The sequence below is a fragment of the Miniopterus natalensis genome, chromosome 2 (genome assembly GCF_054644295.1).
Source record: "Miniopterus natalensis isolate mMinNat1 chromosome 2, mMinNat1.hap1, whole genome shotgun sequence".
NCBI lineage: Eukaryota > Metazoa > Chordata > Mammalia > Chiroptera > Miniopteridae > Miniopterus > Miniopterus natalensis.
The window spans coordinates 46764598-46786508 of record NC_142082.1 but is presented as its reverse complement, the minus strand read 5'-3'; the positions used below and the strand labels follow the sequence as shown (position 1 = coordinate 46786508).

Below are 21911 nucleotides of genomic sequence, written 5' to 3'. Positions count from 1 at the left end.
TGAGGTACAGAGGTTTGTAGAGCCATTTCCTAAGGTTGAGGCTCAGGATATAGGATGGAAAATTTAGGAAAAGATGGATCCCTTGTGAAGAAAAAAAATTATATATATATTACACACACATATATTTCACGTGTTTTGTGGTGGTGCTGGAGTAAACAAATCAACTGCTAATATGCCCATTAAGAGGCCATGATAAATGATCTGGAAACAGGTTTAGGGTTTGCTTCATTTCAACAGTACAAAATATACAAATCAGTTTTGTATTATAGCTGAAGTATTTTATTTTCATCACATTTTGAATGATATATATATTTTATTTCACTGAGGGAGCAAATTCATGATTAAGTATGTAGATTCATGGTTATGTATTTTATTATTCATTCAATAATAAAATATATTATCATTGAATGAGAAAAATAAGAACTTATTTGTCTTAACTGGTTTCAAAGTCCTTTGTTTTAGAATTTACATTTGTTTTTGCATTTCCCTTTAAATTTACATCTACACATCAATTATTCTTTTTAATTTTATGTACTAGAAGGAAAATTGCATACCCTTGTAATTCAGGAGTTTGGGATAAAATTTGAGAAAACAATACAGAAAACATCTTAAGAACTTAACTTCTGTTCTACACTACCAAATATTATAGTGTTTTTTTCTACCTTCATTTCTTTTCTTCTCTGCCACCTTGTTTCCTTCTTTTCTCTTTCTTCTTTCTTTCTTTCTTTCTTTCTTTCTTTCTTTCTTTCTTTCTTTCTTTCTTTCTTTCTTTCTTTCTTTCTTTCTTCTTCCTTTCTTCCTTTCTTCCTTTCTTCCTTTCTTTTCTTCCCTTTCCTTTCCTTTCCTTTCCTTCCCTTTCCTTTCCTTTCCTTTCCTTTCCTTTCCTTTCCTTTCCTTTCCTTTCCTTTCCTTTCCTTTCCTTTCCTTTCCTTTCCTTTCCTTTCCTTTCCTTTCCTTTCCTTTCCTTTCCTTTCCTTTCCTTTCCTTTCCTTTCCTTTCCTTTCTTTCCTTTCCTTTCCTTTCCTTTCCTTTCCTTTCCTTTCCTTTCCTTTCCTTTCCTTTCCTTTCCTTTCCTTTCCTCTTTCTTTCTTTCTTTCTTTCTTTCTTTCTTTCTTTCTTTCTTTCTTTCTTTCTTTCTTTCTTCTTTCTTTCTTTTGATATGTTACTTCTTATATATAATTTATAATATTATATAATGTATAATATTCATTATATATATTGTATATATACACACAGTAACATTAAACAAATGTTTGAAGGGAGTGAAACCCATGTAGCATTTAATTATGTGAATATATGAACTGCATTCATGGATTTATTGATAGATGCAGCATTGTCATCAGAAAGATTTGCTCATATAATGTCAATGTATTGACTACTTTGAACTTATGAATAACTATGATGAAAGTTATTAAAATTTTTTCACACAAATTTTCCTCAATAATATATTTGTTTACAATAGTATATGTAATATATTTAGTGTGTAAAATTTTAAAAATGAGGCATTTAGAAATAAATATATGTGTTTAATATTTTTATACAGTTCCAGAATATATTATTTTAAATACTTGACTGGCACATTTTTTTAGGAGAGTCTTAAAAGCTGAGATTTAGTTAAGAGTTAGTCACACAACTCATTTTAATAAAAATGTTCATTTAATAATATGCTGACAAAAATTAAATCATAAAAAAAAGAGTTGGCAGTAAAACAGCTTTGGTAGAAAATTTCACTCTAAGGAAAATATTCCCATATGTTCTTTAAAGCTGCCTCCGTTAACATTTCTCTGCTTCCATAACTTAACTATAGAAAGGTTATACATATAAAAAGGTATGTATGCATGTGTACCTAAACTGCAGGGAAGGCAGTTCGCTTCCTGTAAACTCTATGCATCCTTATTGTTTTAAGCATGTGGATGCATGCAGTGTAATTTACAAGATTGATTCTTTTTAAAACAATACAATAAGATAAAAAGTTATTGTTATATGGGAAAATAAAATATTTTATCTACAATTAAAATGAAGTCACTCAAGGAGTGCTAGAAGTCAGCAGAGTTATATGTGTATTCTAGTTGTTTTATGTGAAGTAAAACAATAAAACAGGCTTGCTTCCCAATGGATTCCTAATTGAGGTTTTTCACAGAGATGCATCAAATGTTTCCTGACTGATACAGATTGTGGACCTTTGCTGAAATATTGAGCATGTGGTATTTCTTCTGTATTTTCTGTGGAGACGGATTCTGATGTGTGGCGTGAATGAAAGAAAGGAACCGTGACCTGTGGCTGTTAACATTAAAGCTTTAATCAGGCATTTCTATTTCAATAAAGTTAATAACTGTTAGTACTTATTGTTATTATTGGGATGATAGGATCACTAGGTGAAAGGGACCAATTGTTGACACTTAATCACTACAGTTACAGGGGACATGGTTGCTGTAATGCATAACTTATTCAAAGGAGTGAAAAAAAATCACCGTCTGATTCATAGATAGGCGTGGTGTTGGCTAATTGATCATGGTATCCGAAGAACTGAAGTACAATACTAGTCTACAGGAGCCTTATTTGATCTTCATAAGCAGAAAATCTCTAGTCTAATGAAAAGGAGTCTCACTTGATTTATCAAAACAGAGTCACAGCTCTGAATTCCCAGACAAATCAGTTCACAGATCCAAAGCCTCTTGATTAAGGGAAGGCTTTGTCTCCTTAAGAAAAGAACCACTACACTGCCAGCAATTTATACAATCTTCCTTCCAGGATTTCAAAAATGGACTTGCAGCCATTTTCCAAGGTGGCACCTTGTTCTGGAACACTGGGGAAGAGAAAATAATCAGCCTTTTGAGGATTTCAGGATATGGACTCTGAACTAATTGTGGAGATTTAAATGGTTAATGGCCCACAAGTCAGAACAGGGTCTTGTGGGGATCAGGTGATCAATATAATTTTGACTCAGGTCTCTCTCATACAGGAATAACTGGCCCTCAGGACCCACCTGTGGTATTTCTGGAGCTATAAACATCCTTTACAACTGGAAGAATTCATGCATTGGTCATCTGGGCCACGGAAGAAAGGCTTTATGCAGGGCCAGGACTGGAGTAAGGCAAATAAGAGGCCCATGACACAGTATTTAAGGAGAAATATGCATCACTCTGAGAGTGAGTATCTCCTTAAACTTTGTCTCTAGGTATCTTGATTGCCTCAGTCTAGTCCCAACAGGAAAGGCTAAATGAAAGCCAGTAGAACTGCTTCTACTCAGGAAACAGGTAAACCAAAAGTAATATAATTTTATTAGAGGGATTGTGGAGATTAATGTCACCATCAAGAATTTGTTAGAGGCAGAAGTGATGATTCCCATCACATTCTCATTCAACTCACCTATGTCAGCCTTTGCAGAAGGCAACTGGATCATAGAAAATGACAGTGGCTTATTATAAATTTGATCAGGTGGTGATTCCAATTGAAGATGCTGTTCAAGGTATGGTTTCAATTTGGAGCAAATCAGATTATCGCATGACACTTGCTTATTAATCTGGGGAATACTTTTTCTCTATACCTCTTTAAAGAGACCACCAGAAGCAGTTCACTTTCAGCTGACAAGGCCAGCATATACTTTCACTGTCCTACCTTAGCAGTACATCAGTTCACCAGTGCTTGTTTATAATCTAGGCCACAGATATCTTCAACACCTTTTCTTTCACAGAATAATATCTTGGTCAATTACTTTTTAAAAAATGTGCTTTTACTGATTTCAGAAAGAGGAAGAGAGGGAGAGAGAGAGAGAGATAGTAACATCAATGATGAGAGAGAATCATGGATCGGCTGCCTCTTGCAAGCCCGCTACTGGGGATAGAGCCAGAAACTCAGGCATGCACCCTGACCTGGAATTGAAACCGCATCTCCTGGTACATGGGTCGATGCTCAACCAATGAGCCACACGGGCCGGGCATTGGTCCATTACTTTTATGATATTAACCAGATTTGACTGGATGAGTAGGAAAGCAGATAGTAGTCTGCATATATTTTTAAAACAATTGTATACCATAGAATGGAAAATAAATTCTAGGAAAAAAATGTATTACATATTTAATTTCTATATCTAATCAAATTTTCGTTTCTTCCTGTGATGTTTTTGTTAAATTATGTTTTACTAGTATATTTTCCACTAATTTTCAATTTTAAGATTATTGATACAAAGTAGTTCATAATATAATCTTTGATCTTTTTAATATCCATAGAATTATCATTTTCATTTCTCTTAAATCTTCCTGCATTTGGTTAATTTTCAATCTTAAGGAATATATTTAATGTTTATAGAATTCTAGGTGGATAGTTATATATTTTAATCATTTGAATAATACATTCACTATATTTTAATTCCATGATTAGTGTTGAAAAGTTAAATGTCAGTCTTATTGTTGCTCCTTTTTAAGTAATGAATCTTTTTCTCTGGCACCTTTCAGCATTTTATCTTGGCTTTGGTTTTCAGTAATTATATTGCAACATCCCAGTGAGATTTTTTGTTTTGTATTTATCTTACTTGTGGTGGGGGTCATAGCACTTTTTCATATCTCTAACTTAAGATAGTTCCTCCGTTTTGAAAACTCTGCAGTTATTTCCTCAAATACTCTTTCTGCCCCATTCTCTTTATCTGTTCTTCTGGAACTCCATTTGACACATAATAGAGCTTTGTTCCATGTTTTATATCTTTTAAGGTCTTTTCATTTTTCTCCCCCCTCCTTGCTTTAGTCTACCCACCTATTTTCCAGTCAACTAATATTTTAGCAGTTTAAAATATTTTGTTAATGTATTTCAATCATGTTATTTTTAATTTATAGGATTTATAGGATTTTTATTATATTTATTTTTAACCCTATACTCCCTGTTTCTGGTAAAAACCAAAACAAAAACAACTTTTCTATTTTGTTAAAAATGGAGACACACACCCTGGCCTGCATGGCTCAGTAGTTGAGTGTTGACCTATGAATCAGGAGGTCACTGGTCAAGGCACATTACCAGGTTGCAGGCTGGATCCCCAGTAGGGGGTGTGCAGGAGGCAACAAATCAATGACTCTCTGTCATCATTGATGTTTCTATCTCTCCCTCTCCCTTCTTCTCTCTAAAATCAATAAAAAAGATATTTTTTTTAAAATGTAGACACATAGAAAATATTTTTATTATATAGGCATGAGTGAGTCTTACAAGTAGTAGCTCAGATAGGTAACCTAAAGCTTATTTCAGGTTCCTTTTCAGTATTTTGTTGTCTTGACATATTTTTATCTTATTTGGAACTCAGAAATCAGCTTTAAAAATGTACAGAAAGAAGCAGAGAGAAATTCTGAACTTTGTACTGAAGATGCTTTTGATATCTAAGTCATTTCCTGGGTCCCAGTAACAGTGCTATCTATAATTAAAGGAATGATGTCCATAACTCTCTTTGGCCTAAAAAGATTTCAGAATTAAATTCAGAAAGATTTTAAAAAAGACCTGACATGTTCTGTGAGACAGTTAACAATATTATATTAGTGAAACCTTTCACCAATAGGTACAATGTACTGAAAGCAGCTACCTTGATGCCACATGTTGTGTTCACCCTTAAAAACAAATACAAATAAATAAACAAACAAAAACTGAAAACTTCATTCATTGGCCTGTATTTTCCAGCCCAACTTGTAGAAGTGAGAGGTCATTATATTTTGTGAAGAATATTTGTCTACATATCCCTCAAGGGAACTTAATTACGGCAGAGAAAGAAAAAAATATACTGGTGAGAGAAAGAACAAAAAACCCCTCAAAAAACCTCTTTGTACTAGGGCTTTGTTTTCCACTTTCTGCTTAGTAAGTTATCTGTAAAAACGAAAAGAGACAGGGAACATATTTTACATATGGAAGTTATTACTCATATGCTATTTTCTACCAATATTTATTTAAATGGTTGTTGACATAGCACTTTATTATCCAGTGTACTTATTTGGTGTGCATTCTATATAATTCCAAGCACAATGAATTTTCATTCATCATAGGCTCTATTAAAAAATATTGTTACTATATTTTATTATTATGTTATTATTATTTCTGATATAATTGCCCATGCTGCAAGAAGACAGTATCATTCTTGAAAGTCAAAGTTTTGTTTCATTTTATCTTCATCAGTGTATGATGTAGTGTTTGTTATATATTTTTAAATATAATTTTATTGATTTTTATTGATTTTAGAGAGAAAGGGAAAGGGAGAGAGAAACATCAATTGGCTGTCTCCTGCATTCCCCCTACTGGGGGTCAAGCCCACAACCCAGGCCTGTGCCCTGACCAGGAATTGAACTGGCAGCCCTTTGATGCACCAGAACCAGCCAGGGCTCAAGACGTTTTCTTGAATTGAACAGTAAATTACCAAGTTTTATTTAAAACCTAGTTAAGCAATTTGCATCCAGATTATAAAAATACACAAGAAGAGATGGTGCATTAGTATATGTCTGTGTTGCTCTGACAACAGAATTCATCATCATATTAAACACTATTTAAATAAAAACAATGGGCCCAGCCTGTGTAGCTCAGTCATTGAGTGTCCACCTAGGAACCAAGAAGTCATGGTTTGATTCCCGGTCAGGGCACATGCCCGGGTGCTGGCACATATAGGGGTCATGCAGGCGGCAGCCAATCAATGACTCTCTCTCATCATTGATGTTTCTATCTCTCTCTCCCTCCCCTTCTTCTCTCTAAAATCAATAAAAACATATTAAAAAGCAAAACCAAAAAACAATGAGGAAAAATTTGTTGTTTTTACTTTAAAATATTTTTATAGCTATTGTATTTAAATATATGAAAGTTTCTTTTTTTAATTAAAAATTATAACTTATTTTTTCTTTAATATTCTGGTCATAGTTTAGTTCTTAGAAGAGAACAAACAAAGCCTTTTTAAATGAGATGAAATGTTACATTTTATTTATTTATTTACTTTGAACTTAATTGAATGAAGGCTAGATAATGTCTGTATGATACAATTTGGTAAATAATTTGAAGCATGAGTTATGGCTCAATATATGGCTCAATATAGAATATGGCATGAGCTCCGTGTGTATGTTAAAATTTGTTTATTTTCTAATTAATAGACATAAATTTGATATGTGTACTTTAGACCATAGTGACTTAAATTTGTCATCAAAATATTCTACAAAATTATTATTGTTTTCATTACTAACATGTTCATCAGTGATGCCATTGGCAAAAGGAGGCAGCCTCAGAGTCAGGGTACTGTAGAGTGATGCATGGTTTAAAAAAATTTTGCTAATTACAAGTACCAGGCTCAAATTCTTGATTTTAGTGACAAGGGAATACTTTTTTTATATGCTATTTTATTAAGTTTATTGTACTATAATTTTATACAAATATGTGTTATTTACTCTAAATCAATTTTTCTCAATAAAGATGTTTAAAAAGACAGAGGGAAGATGGTGGCGCTGTGAGAAGCAGCAGAGGCCCCGCTCCCAGCCACGGACTCGATTTACTCCTGAAATCCTACACAACCAGCTTGAAAAAACAGAGAAACTTACCTGAGTGGACGGAGTGGAGTGGGGAGCACTGAAGACACATCACGGAGTCCGGTAAGAGGGGGGCGTAGGAAGGGGGAGGCCCCCTGAAGCCTGTGCTGCTCCGAGCCCCGAGGCCTGAAGGCTGCAAAGCTCCCCCCTCGGGAGTGCGGACGGCATCCAAAAGCGGGGACCCCACACCCGGAGCACAGAGGGGAGGGAGCGCCCCGGGCACAGGGCAGAGGGGCCCCGGGGAGCGGTGAGTCCGTGAGGAGGGAACTGCACCTTCCTAGGGAACAAAGCCTCTAGGGGTGGCTGCGACTGGCGTCTAATGCTCATGGTGCCAACCTTAGGAAGGGCTGCCCCAAAGTGTGTGGCACCCGAGTGGTAAGGGACCAGAGGACTGCGCTGAGTGGCCGCACACGGGGACCCTCTGCCTCCCTGCAGGGCGCTGTGTTGAGCCCCAGAAAGCGCTGAACCTCCATGGTGCAGAGGGGGGGAGGAGCCCTCCGGCCCTCAGCGCCCGGTGCCGGGAGCCTGGGATCTGTGACCAGCCCTGAGGGGCGCCGTGGTGTCCCGTGAAGCCACCCCAGCTTTGCTGAGACCAGTGGTGCGGGGAGCTGCGTGGAGCTGACTTTGGGTCCCCTCCCGCTGGGCGCCTTGGAGCGCGGGCAGCGGGACCTTGCAGGGCGGACTCTCTGCCTGTGTGTTGCTTTGTGCGTTTGCGAGTTTGATTGTGGAACTGGCTCCCACCTTCCCAGCGTGCACTGCACAGACAGACCAGCGGAGGCTGGGGTTGGGGTCTGCACAGTGGACGGTCTGAGGGGCGGGCCTGGTGCGACCAGCCAACCAGAGCTGGGAAGGGGGGTGGAGCCCGCCGGCCTCTCCTGCAGCCAGGAGCACCGCCCCCAATAGAAAAGGGGTGGGGCCCGCTCACTGAGACCCCAGACACCCCGCAGGGCACAGTCCTGAGGGGGAAGGGAGAGCAGCTCACAGGAGGACATCACAAAAACAAGACTCTCAGGGACTGTTGTTTGGGAACCGGAGGAAAAGCTGAAAACTCCTGCTGGGGGCTGGGCAGGCAAAGGGCTCACCAGAATGTGTTTTTAATCGAACCCACTGAGCCCAGGCTGCTGAAACGGCCCAGACAGAAGAGGCAACAGGCTGAAATCAATCTGAAGCTGCAGCAGGTCAGAGCCTGGGGAACTAGAATCAGAGGACAGGGTAGGGACTGAGGAGCTGGCGGTGGAGCAGAGACTAACTCCCGCAGAGTGAGCGCCTGACAGCGACACCTCTAAGGAGAGTGATATCGGGAGCTACACTAGCCACCCTGCACCCTAAAGACTCTATAGGAGACTCTGGAGTAAGACCAGGCAACTACAAGGTTGCAAAATAGCTGACAAGAGGAGGTGGCCCACGGAGAGCCTCAGATCAACCATCTACCTAAGGACACCAGAGCCAAACCTAGATGGCTCCTCACATTGGCTGATACACAAGCACCTCCCAGGAGAACTGAAATCAGCACACAACACAGTGAGCCAGAGACAGCATAAGTTACCCAGAAGAAACTCACCTGATTGTCTCTTTTTCTTCTGTTTTTTCTGGTGTGTTTTGGTTTGTTTTTGTTTTGTTTTGTTTGTGTGTTTGTTTGTTTATTTTTTCTCTTTTTTTTTCTTAAGAAGAAGAGAAAGGGGGTAAAATTTGTTTTTTCTTCTTTTTTAAATTTTATAATAATTTTAAAAAATTTTTTAAAAAACATTTTTAACAGAATTTTTTTTTTTAATGAAAGAATTTTGCTTAGCTTGTTTATAGTTTTGTTTTGTTTATTTGTTTTGTTTTATCTTTACTTCTACTACCAAGACTTTCTTGATATCCCTGCTTAACGACTGGGAATTTATCATTATAACCAAGTTTACTGCTTTCCTCTATAGTTTCCACCAAATCTCTTACCAGACTCCCTCCCTGCCTGGGCTATATCTCTCTCTCTCCTCTCGATACATTGGCATAACTTTTTTTCGTTTTATTTTTTCTTATTCTTCTTTCTTTCATTCTTTTGTTATCCTCCCTTCTGTCTTATGGTCTTTTTTTTCAACTGTAGGTTTCTCTTACTCTCTTTATTGTATTTTTAATTTCTCATTTTCAGCTATTATCCTATTCCTATTCTCTCCCTTAATTTTTGCTGCCTTTCTTTCAGAATCTTTTCTCTGCCTCTGTTATCTCCCAGTAGCTTCTCTATTTTTTACATTTTAGTTTATTATTTTGTAAATTTTCACTACTATTAGCAACAATATACATCTCTCTCTTTAAGTGACACTTTTCTTTCTCTCTTTTTTTAAGCTTTTTGTGTGTGTGTATTCTCCCTTCATTCTCCCAGTTCTGTTTTCACATGGGTTGTTTTCATTATGACTGTCAAGATATTTTGTAAGATACTCCTTGTTTCCTGGAAGTTTAGTTGTGTATTGTCCTGCCTTGCCAGTACGTGTACAACAGCTTACATAATGAGGTTGGGGCTGAGACACAGTTAGCCAACCTGAGAGGAGAGTCCTCCCAAGGACTAATCAATGACAATCCAGACCCAATCAGAACAGGAGAACATAAACCACAAAGGGACACCCACAAGAGGGACACACCTAGAGCAAAGAACTCAGAAGTATAAGGAAAACACACCTCTGGGCTCCACTGGACCCATAAGACAAAAATCCCATCCCACAACTGGGAGACAGCAAATGTATCTAATATACTGATACAAACACTAAGACCAACCAAAATGGGGAGACAAAGAAACAGCCCCCCAAAATAAAGAAAAGGAAACATCTCCAGAAGAAGCCTTTGATGAGATGGAGTTAAGCAAGTTATCAAAAACAGAGTTCAGAGTATTGATGACGAAGATGTTCTAGGAACTTAAAGAGAAAAACAAGGCAATAGAGGATAAGATCGAGGACTTTAGGGAAAACATGAAAAAAGAGATACATAAACAAAAATAGGGCAAAAATAAAGAATACTATATCTGATATCAAGAATGCACTGGAAGGAATTAAAAGCAGTCTCAATGAAGCAGAGGATAGAATAAGTGACTTAGAAGACAAGGTAGAAAAAGTCACTCAATCAGAGCAGCAAAAAGAAAGAACACTTAAAAAGCATGAGGACGGTCTAAGGGAGCTTTGGGACAACATGAAGCGAAACAACATTCATGTTATAGGAGTGCCAGAGGGGGAGGAAAGAGAGCAAGGGCTAGAGAACTTGGTGGAGGAAATAATGAGAGAAAACTTCCCTAGGCTGGCAAGGGAGAAAACCACACAAGTTCAGGACACACAGAGGGTTCCAAACAAGAGGGACCCAAAGAGACCCACTCCAAGACACATCATAATTAAAATGACAAGTGTCAAGGACAAAGAGAAAATATTAAGGGCTGCAAGAGAAAGATAAGCAGTGACCTACAAGGGAACTCACATAAGGTTGACAGTTGATTTCTCAACAGAAACTCTTTAGGCCAGAAGGGAGTGGCATGAAGTTCTGCAAGTAATGAAAAGCAAGAACATGCAACCAAGATTGCTTTATCCAGCAAGGCTATCATTTAAATTTGAAGGTGAAATAAAGAGCTTCCGAGACAAATAAAGGCTAAAGGAGTTCAGTACCACCAAACCAGCATTGCAAGAAATGCTAAAAGGACTGCTTTAAGAAAAAGAAGGATAGTGAGAGAAAGGTACATCAGCATAAAGGGGAAAAGTGGCATTAAATAAGTTGATATCAATAGTCACCTTAAATGTAAATGGAATAAATGCTCCAATCAAAAGACACAGGGTAGCTGAATGGATAAGAAAACAGGACCCAAATATATGCTGTCTACAAGAGACCCACCTGAGAGCAAAAGACTCACACAGGCTGAAAGTGAAGGGGTGGAGTAAAATATCCCATGCAAATGGAAAGGAAAAGAAAGTTGGAGTAGCAATTCTTATTTCTGACAAAACAGACTTCAAAAGACAGACCATAACAAGAGACAAAGATGGTCACTACATAATACTAAAGGGATCAATCCAACAGGAGGAAATAATCCTTATAAACATTTATGCACCCAATACAGGAGCACCTAAATATATAAAAATTTTCTTGGGGGACTTTAAGGGGGAGATTGACAGGAACACAATCATAGTGGGGGACTTTAACACTCCACTGTCAGCATTGGGAGTGAGTTCTAAGTGTTAGAGAATTGGAGAAGAAACTTTGAACACTGAGTAATCTTTCAGTGTCTCTGCTTCTTTTAAACTTTCAAACAAATGTGAGGATGGAAATGACACCAGACTAAATTATATATCTTATGTACTTTCAGTGCAATTTAGTTTCTTGTATATTTTATTTAATATATAGGCCCCCCAATCAAGAAAAATGGCATTATTATCCTTATACATAGGTGAAGAAATCACATATAAAAATAATATTAAACCAAAAATTTAAGAAAGGAACTCACCAAGGCAAGCACAGCAGGGAGGCCATGTAAGTAATCTCCATATTAAATAAACAATCCCCAAGAAAATAAAGGAGTCAACTATTGGTATATTTTCTCAAAGTTCTAGCTAACAGCATGTTTAGACTTACTTTTAATAATCCACTTTTAATATCAAGGGTGGATTAATTTTTACTGTTTGCTTCATAAGTAAGTTTTGCTCAAACATCAAGTTTTTCAGAGTAGTCTTGATAAAATGCATTAATAGAAAATTATTTTGAAAACTGGAAAGGGAGATGAACAAGAAATATATTTTGGGTCACATTTGAGACCCAGATGGCTTAAATATAAATTGTCCTCTGTGCATCTATTAAATATTCACATGCTAGCAATACACAAAAACAAAATTATTTTTGTGTGTGCCAACAAGAATAATGCATGAATTCATATAGTAGCTTTAGTTACACAATAGTTTCTTTGTGACAATAATTTCAGAACTTTATGATTCATTGATTTCATTAAAGGTTAATAGAATAAAGTTTAGGACTCACAGTAAAATGGATACATTCTGGGGTTTTCAAAGAGCATTGCCACGGGTTAAGATAAAGGCACAAAGCATGCTGAGATCATTCTCAACCCCTCTGGCACAAAATAAACAATAGGACACAAGTTCTTTCAGTGCAAGTGTCCTTTCATGCCAGAGAAGAGAAATTCTGAAGGTTAATGCTCCTCTTATTCAGTGCCTTTGTATGGAAACACAAACCAAATTGAATAAATCGCCTTTAATATTGTAATGTTCTTTAACTTTTCAATAAAAGCAAACTCAAAGTTTATATTACTCCATTGTACTTTCTATATGGAGGCAAGGAATCTGCTACCAAGGGACCCAACTGGAACTTAGGAAGATGATATGCACAGCTGGGATAATGGACAGTGTTTGGTGCCTGGCTGGTTTTTCCACTCAACTTCTCTCTCCCCTCCTTCTGGTTTTTTCGGTTTTTGTTGTTCATATGTTCCATACAGGTCAGGTAGTCATTTCCAAAGGTGTTTTGTCTCTGGGCAGAGTGAAGGGTAAAGGGAACTAATTTGGTTCTTCCTAAATCTTACTTAATATAAGGAAATACTCATGCATAGGATCATTATTAGCCAGACTGCCGTTCTTCACATGGAGGTCCTGCTGACATTCATAAACAGATAACCTCCTCTGTGGGCAAATAAAAAGAATGCATTCATGCTACAGAGTTGCTAAATATTATTGGTCATGGTGTATCAATATTTTCTCACACTTATAACTTAAGAAAGCTTTGTAAAACTCTAAGCCTCCCTTCACTGTACCTGAAAAAAATGTCATTACAAAATCAATTTTGTAAAAAAGCTAGAGCTGCTGTGTCAAATTAACTACGGAACATGGATAAATTGTCTCACCACTAGATGCGCCACTTGTTTGATGTGGGACCACAGTCAGTTTGCAGAACTAATTTGAAATGTAATTTTCTCATATGTAAAATAGAGACAGGTAGTACCAAATCTGCATTTCTCTGATGATTAGGTGAAAATAATGAAATTGGGGCATCATTTAAATGTGTAATATTACCAAGTTTAAATAATTTCTTGATGATCACACAGCAAATGGCCTGGCCAGGATCAGAAACCACTGGCTTCAGAACCAGGCTTATTCCATTAGGTCATACTTGCTACCTAGAAAGTCACAGAGAAATTTGTTCATTGTAGGAACGAGTGCTCTGTGTGTGTGTGTGTGTGTGTGTGTGTGTGTGTGTGTGTGTGTTCTTTCCAATTAGTGTCAGTGGCAGAACTTAGGAGAATGTAGACTTGTTTTTATCTGCTATTTACTTCTCTGTTCATATACTCTGTACTTCCCCACAGAGCTGTTCTGAGTGTAGAACTGAGCCATAGGAATCTTTGATTATGTAAATGAAACATCCCAGCTAAACAGCTCCATGCAGAGAGAAAACAGCAAAGGAGTCAATCCAGACATGAATTCAGCTAATCAAGCCTATAGGGAGTTCTGCTTGTAGTTTGCTCTCACAGGGAGCTGAGAAATCTCTCATCTGAAGTAGAATATCATGGTTTTGCTATAAATGAGTTTCACTCACTTCCATACTTATTGGTGTGTGGGTGTGCATGTATGTATGTATTTGGTGTGCATGTGCCACATGGCCATTGGAGCTTAAATAGCTATATATTTGTTTCTTTATAAGCGTTTAAGAAAGGAAAGAAGAGAATTAGAGTGAGTCTCATTAAACACTTTTGTTTAATGAGATATGTAAGTCTTTGTTATAGTCTGAATATCCTTATCAGTTATTGCACATTTTATAATACAGAAGCTATAGCAGTATATATTTCTGCTCCTTAACAGTCCTTACCAATGTGACGCTAATGTAGCCAAATATTTTTTTCTCTAGGATAAAAATATGTAAAATGCTGTAAATTACGTGTGGTAATACTACAAACATAGGACTTGTTACATACATTGATTTTTCACATTAAAAATCTAATCAGTAGGTTATAGTAAAAGCTAAACTTAATGCAGAATATGACTAATGTAGCTTAAAAGTTTCAGATGAATTATCATATATAATAATTATTCCAAAACTATAGCAAAAAAGCTATCACAATTGTGTGTCATAATTATCTTTTTACCAGGTAAGCCATAATAATGAATCAAAGTATCCAAAAAGTTAGTCAATATTACTTCAGTTTGTAATATCACTATGTAAAAGTGCTGGGAGTGGTGCATGAAAAATAGAATCACCAAGCAGATGAGACTTGTCCTTTGATTTCATTTCGTATTGTTGCTGCCAGCCGTCTTATACTGCCCTGATGTTTTTATTCACATTCTCTTTTCTCTCTCCTTCAAAATTAAAATTCAAATTTTAATTTGTTAGGTTTTAAACTTGTAGATGTCTTTTCTCTCTTTACTTGTTTCTCCAAACAGTTGTCCTACAAAATATTCTAAGACATAATGCATCTTGCAGAGAAGAAAACAACTCACATCTGTCTACCATATTTATTCTATTTAACCACTATTAATCTACCATGAACATAAACATTTCTTCTAGAATTTCTGGGGCCAAACAGCTGTTCTTTTCATGCTTCCTTTACCACATAAAATAACATGAAATATCACAACACCGAAGAGTTTCCTGGACTTTGCTGTTCGTTTAAATCATAATGCTTTAGTTGTGGGACTTAGGGAACACTTAGACACAATTTTAATAACCACTCTGTTCTTCTACCTTGAAAACGTAAACTAAATGAGTAAGACAAGTAAAAAAAGTGTTTACATGAAAGTGAACATATCTGAATTCCCCCTTCCCCCCCGAGGGCTTTATTCAAAGAGGAAAAGATCAGTGATAATTTTTTTAATGCTCTTCTCTAGTTGGACCTAAGAATGTGTCCCTTGAATATACAGAAGACATAACATACACTTCTCTATAGAAAACAAGTGTGAATACATAACTGAATGGTCTGGAGTGAGAGATACAAATATGACCATTTCCTTGAGAAATTAGAAGAAACAAGGAATAACCACATACAACTTCTGAGTAAAATTCCTGAATAATTATATAGATGATTAAATTTTAAATTAGCATATAAACAAGTGTTAGAGTACTAGAACAGAAAAACCAATATGAGCTGGAGCATGTAAAAAAAAGAATGGCTTATGTTTTTCTTTTTGCTCTCCCAAAAGGTGAATAAATATTCTTTCAGGACAGACTGATAACACCATTTAGAGTAAGCACATGCAATTATCTCTGTTTGGGAATCTGACATTCTCACATTTTTTTTCACAATAGAAACAGCCATATTGGTCCCTCACTTCATAATATAATAGTTTACACAAAAATGTTTTTTTCTTAAAGACAGGAATTTCTAAAATTTATTTACTTTGATGATAGACTCACCCATATTTCTGTGTGGCAAAATTTGTGCCAATATCTAGTCCCTTTCCTTGACTTTCTCTGTTGCTGCACCTACTAGAGAGTGAATTGCTCCAGAATTCATTACCATTAAAATAATTTAACTTTACATATTTTTCTAGTTTGGTTATTAAGTTCCTTTTGAAATATAAAATCTAACAACAGTTTTTACATTTATATGCAATACACTTCTATAAAATGTGGTGCATTTAATTCTTAGTGATAGAATAAGATTAATCAGACATGTATATAGGAAGTATCTTGCTATAGATTTTAAATACAGTATCCAATTTTATTTTTCTTTCTTATTTCTCCTGAACTTACTGACTGAATTACTGATGCCTTTACTCAATGTTTTTCTTATTTATATGTGATAAATAAGTTATGACATATTTAAATAACAAGGTAGTGTTAGAATCATAATACTAGATATTATTTATAAGGAATTCCACATATTCAATTGAGTATAATTATGTTAATTAAGATTGGATAAAGCATTAAACAAAGCTCTATGAATAAAAGTAAATGGATTCTCTGACATTTACAAAATATATTATATAACAAATAAAAATCTGTCTCATTTTAACATCATACCACTTTTCCATAAAACAAAAGTAAAAGGAGAAATCTTAGTTATAGATCCTCAGAATACAATTCTTTAATATTTCACACTCAGATAATCCACATAAAATAACTATCACAACACAATATTTGTATTGTGTTATTTGTGAATGGAATTATGAATCAAACAGGTTATATTCCTTTAAATGTAGCACTCTAAACATTTAATCAATATAAAAAACCTAATCTATTCACTTCATATAATGTTATGATTCCTTAAATGTTCAGGGATTAAAACAGTGAAGCAGTTGCTCTTGTCAACATTATGAAACCATATGGTGTTTAAGTGCTCGCTAAGGTAGTTCCCCTTGCTGAAAGCCCAACAGAACAGAAATCAGCAGCAGCTTGCGTCCTGGAGATAAACACTCAGGAACATTGACACAGTTACAGAGGCAGTGAGACATTGCTTCCTCACTCTCTCAATATACAAAGAAATAAGTCCTTTATGGAATTCATCAAGAGAGTTAGATTAGCATCGTCTTGAGCACTTCAAAGCTGAAGATGTATTATGGGACATAAAATTCTTTAATTTTTCCTAAACTATGAAATAAAAAGTTGCCAATATTTTTACTTGCTATAGTAATATATGTGGACATTTTTTCTCAAGTTTCATTTGACTCTGCTTTTGATAAGTAATACTATTAGCATAATTATTAGATACATTCCTTCCCTCTTCCTAATAATGAGTTTAAACTTTACCCACTTTTAAACAAACAAAAAGTCCATTCCTTTTATACACAGAGACACAACCATAGCATTTACAAAATTTCTTTTAATTTTCCTTTAGTCATTCTCCTAAATAGTCTGTACTTGCTGCATCTACTCTTCAACGCAACAGTCACTCCTCAAATCACGCCATCTGTCCCACAACCCAAAACCGTTTCTCTGCTGAAGAACTATAATGACATTCTTTGCTCAAATGAGTGATTATGTTACTTTCATCTTACTTGAATTTCCTATAATATTTTAAACAATTGAATTTTACCTTCTCATAACTGTTTCTACTCCTTATTTCAAAAAAAATACTTGGTTATTTCTCCTGTATTAATGACAAATTCCATGCAAACTTTGCCAAGGCCTATGGTTTTCTTTTTTAGTGTTTTATTGAGCCATAAAATGCTATAGTGTAAATTGTTAATTCTTGATTACCTCATTTTTCACATTTTTTTTTTATGTTACTGCATATGTGGTATTAATTCCTTCGTTTCTCTCTCCTCGGCGATTCAAATTCTATAATTGTACTGTCCACCACCTGTTTGTTACTTCTTTTGTCTAACTGGTTGTCAAACTCCCTAAGCTATACGGTAATAGTACTTCCACCCAGAAGTCCCACAATGTCTGGGGTTTTCTCTCTGCTTTCACACACCTGCACCAGCTAGGAAATAATTAATCACACTTGAATTCTTTATTCTTGACTTCCTATAGAGTAAATTATTTCCTCCTTCATAACACCATTGATTTAGATCCTCATTGTAACTCACTTAGATTACTGGTGTAGCTTCTCCCATTTCTCTCCTTTTCCTTTCACCTTGAAGGCCTCTTCCACAGGGCTTTATGAATTAGTCTGCCCAGGCCACTTCCTTGGTTAAATGCAAGTTTTGCTCATCAGAGCCCATGCAGTAAACACTGAGCGTTCTGTCACACTGCACCAGGAGATTTACTGTGTGGCACTGTGACTGTCATCATTCTGCCACTCACCTCTCGTAATTCTGGACTGGGTACATTTCCATGACATAGCTGTGCCGCGTCACGTGCCCGCATGTGTTCAGTAGCTGGATCTTCTTTGTTTTCCTCTTTTCGTAAGGCGGATCAAGGATAACCTCCTGAGGGAAGAGTTCTCGAAGCTTCCTTCTCAGAGTAACCGCTGCATCCCGTATTTGAACACCACAAGGTATATATCCTTAGTTATCACACTATAGTACATTTTTTATATAGGTGTATGCTTAACCAGTTAGACTTTTGCAACTTAAGCACAAGTAACACTTTTTCATATTTGTATTCCCAGTGCTTGGTGTATAAATAACTTTCAAGTATTTATGGAGGTAATAATTGCTCCTTGGGCTTTTGGCTAAGACCAAGGGTACGGATGAAATAAGAGAACAAGTGTCCTAAATTTTATAGTTGCAAGTTCTAAGCTCTAACCACTGAGCCAAACAGGCTAGGGTGGTAGGGTATCATTCTTTAGCATATCTGGGCTTTGCCCTTGCTTCCTAGGTGATGTGAAGTACATTGAATGCCTGTTAATTCTTCTTAATTATTGGATGTAATAATATTCACAAAAGATGGTGCTCAGTCTGTACTCCATCCATTCATATAACGAGCAGAATAAAGCAGTCTTCTTTTACTAGGCCCTAGTTTGATTTATTATTGCCCAGCATCTCTTTTCAATATTCCAAAAAAGAAAAGAGAAATAATAGATAACAAATGAATTTACTTTGCTTTCTAATTGGAAATAGTAGAGAAATTTTTCAAAGATTCTAAATCTCAACATTTTGGCCTGTAAGGGGTAGGTAGGGTCATTTTTTTGTAAGGTTCCAGGCTATGCAAAGTTTTTCATTTCTTTCTTAAATATCACTTTCTGAGATATACAGCATTGGCTTGTAGGACACCTACATCACTAATTAAAGGCAATTAAATTAGTATCAAACTATTATTTGATAGTTACATAATATTCTCTCTTCTCTCTGCCTTACTGGGTCTCTTTTTTTCACTCTGTTGCTCTCATACTCAGTCCTACTTCTACGGCAGTGTTTTATTTTACTGAATTAGCAGTTAGAGGATGATGATTCATCTTTCCTTTTGCTAATTTAAAAAGACAAAAAGAAGTGATCAAAACTCACCACATAGCACGACCAGGAGTGGCTCAGTGGTTGAGTGTAGGCCTCAGATCCAGGAGATCAGGGTTTGATTCCCGGTCAGGGCACATGCCCGGGTTGTGGGCTCCATCCCCAGTCAGGGGCGTGCAGGAGGCAGCCGATCCATGACTCTCTCATCATTGATGTTTCTATCTCTCTCTCTCTCTCCCCCTTCGTCTCTCTGAAATCAATAAAGATATATTTAAAAAAACAACAACACAAAAAACAAAATCTCACCACATAATGGAAAGCAATGTTGCCGGTATAAATTGGAACATATAGGAATAATCAAATAGATCTTCAATGTGAGAGAAGAGGTATTGTTTTCTTGTTTCTTATTTTCTTCCTCCAATTATGAAAACATAATACAAATAATTCTAATATTTGTCATAATGTATAAAAACATTAAATACTATAACATACTTTGTTTTTTAGCATTTGTGAGATCAATAGCTTTGAGACTAGGATGTTTTGTTTCTTTGCTCTTTAAATATTTTGGAGATTTTTGACGTCCCGAGGTTTTGGTCCCCATGTTGTCTTTCCTAATTCATATTAGCTTTCACATTAGTGGGTCAGTGCCTTTTCATCAATAGACACATTGGGCATAACTACAACAAACTAATCCAATTTAGGAAAAGTAGAGTTTTTGGGGTATGGAGAGAATAATTGTATATTTCTACAAGGCCAAAGCTTTCTGAGAAAAGGTATGACTTGAGTCCAAGTGTTATCAGAGGATTGCTCGGGTAGGATTTCTCCAATGCTAGTGGTAGTGGGGTATTTCTTTTTCAACTGGGAGTTGGGGTTCAGGTTCTTGTGATGTTTTGAGAAAAATAATATTCAAAGACTAGCATGGGGGGAATGAGATGTGGTAGAAAGATTAATTTGCATCATATTATATTCCTTGGTTTGTAAAGTCCCATTTCCCTTAAACCAGTCTGGGACAATATGTAGCTGGAGGTTCAGCAGAGCCAGAAGCAAAGCCAGTGTCCAGAGTTTCCATTCCATGGTGGAATTGAGTCTGGCAGAGCATCAGGCTAATCACAGTCCATCAGTCCATTATGTGTGGGGTCCACGTGGCCATGAGCCATGTGAGTGAGTGCAGAGCGTGAGAGCACAGCCCCTGCAACAAGCATCCCAAGAGAGCAAGCGGGCCAAGAGAGGAAACTCCCTTTGTTTAGGAGTACTTCAGCTTTTGTGTCCTTGCAGTGGCCATACCTCTCCTGCCCAATGTCCTGTTCCTAGGTATGACTGACAGATAAACACCTTCACACGTCACCCAGACTTAACTGGCCATGCATCTAAATTGTAGCTTCCTTTTGCTCCTTTTCAGTTTTTAAATAATAACCAGGTTATTACAGTGGTATTACAAGGACAAGCCTAAAATGTCATGGGTGATGCTGAGATATTCAGGAGAGGTTTATATTACTTTAGAGACTAGGTATATGTTTATATTTCAAAGGGAATAAAATTCTGGGCAATTAATTCTCCCCATGGAGACATTTATTTATATACCAGAGGGCAAGAACCCAGGGTTCTTCACTTTTCCTACCCCAGAAGAACATGATTACATTAAGGAGATTAGGGTCCTGTCCATTTTTCAGGAGGGAAGGTGACATGTGTTCATAAGCTCCTATCATTGTACGATAGAGATTCCTTTTCTACATTATAGGTATCAGTACCTAAAGGGTGACATGTGTTGCCACTGAATCACCCCAGATGGGAGAGCCGGCAAAGAAAAGAGGAACCAATGTATTACTATGTTAAGTAACAAAAACTCTGATATTTGCTCCAGAATACATATTTGCATTCAAGATATTAAGAATAAATATGGATATTAAAAATTATCTCATAAAAAAGAGAAGTCTAGGATCTTTTCAGACCATTAATTATTGAAATACAGTGTTCATATTTTGTAGCTTTCTCAATCTTTTATCCTAATTTATTTGGACATTTCTACACAAATGAATTAGGATAAAAGATTTAGAAGAGGTTTTGCCTAATAATATACATAACACTGAAAAAGATGAATGCCAAGAATGGAACTCTAAAAAAGAAAAATCTTCTGAGCAAAGAGAATAATTGAGAGTGGTGCCCCTTTACTTCTACAAAGGTTATGTCAACTAAATCTATTTTATATTAAGGGCTTCAAAAGTATGATGATAGATACAGATAAATAATTAGCAGTTATCATGTGGTAAGTGCTTTGATCATGTCTTAATTATCACACTAAAAGTAAAACATACTTATTATATTCCAGATATAAAAGCAATCAATATAAAAAAACCACATATTAAGAATAGTAAATTCAGTAAACCAGGGTGCCCTAACCAGCATTTGTATTTACATTTCACATCTGTATTTGACTTTAACAGAAAACATTTTAAAAATGCAGCATTTCATTTCTTCAGGACTGTCTTCTTTCTTCTTCTGAGATCTGATATTATCTTTAAGAAAAACATTTGGGATATTTTATTTTCATGATTTAAGAAAATTTTAAAGCACCTATGCAGTATCTGCTAATTGCTGGATGCATCTA

General features: G+C 36.3%; 1 pseudogene; it reads right to left on the bottom strand.

Moving 5' to 3' along the window:
* LOC107545872 (serine/threonine-protein phosphatase PP1-gamma catalytic subunit-like) overlaps window positions 1-19907 on the bottom strand; it is a 47114-nt pseudogene extending 27207 nt beyond the window's left edge.
* Window positions 19908-21911: the final 2004 nt, after the last annotated feature.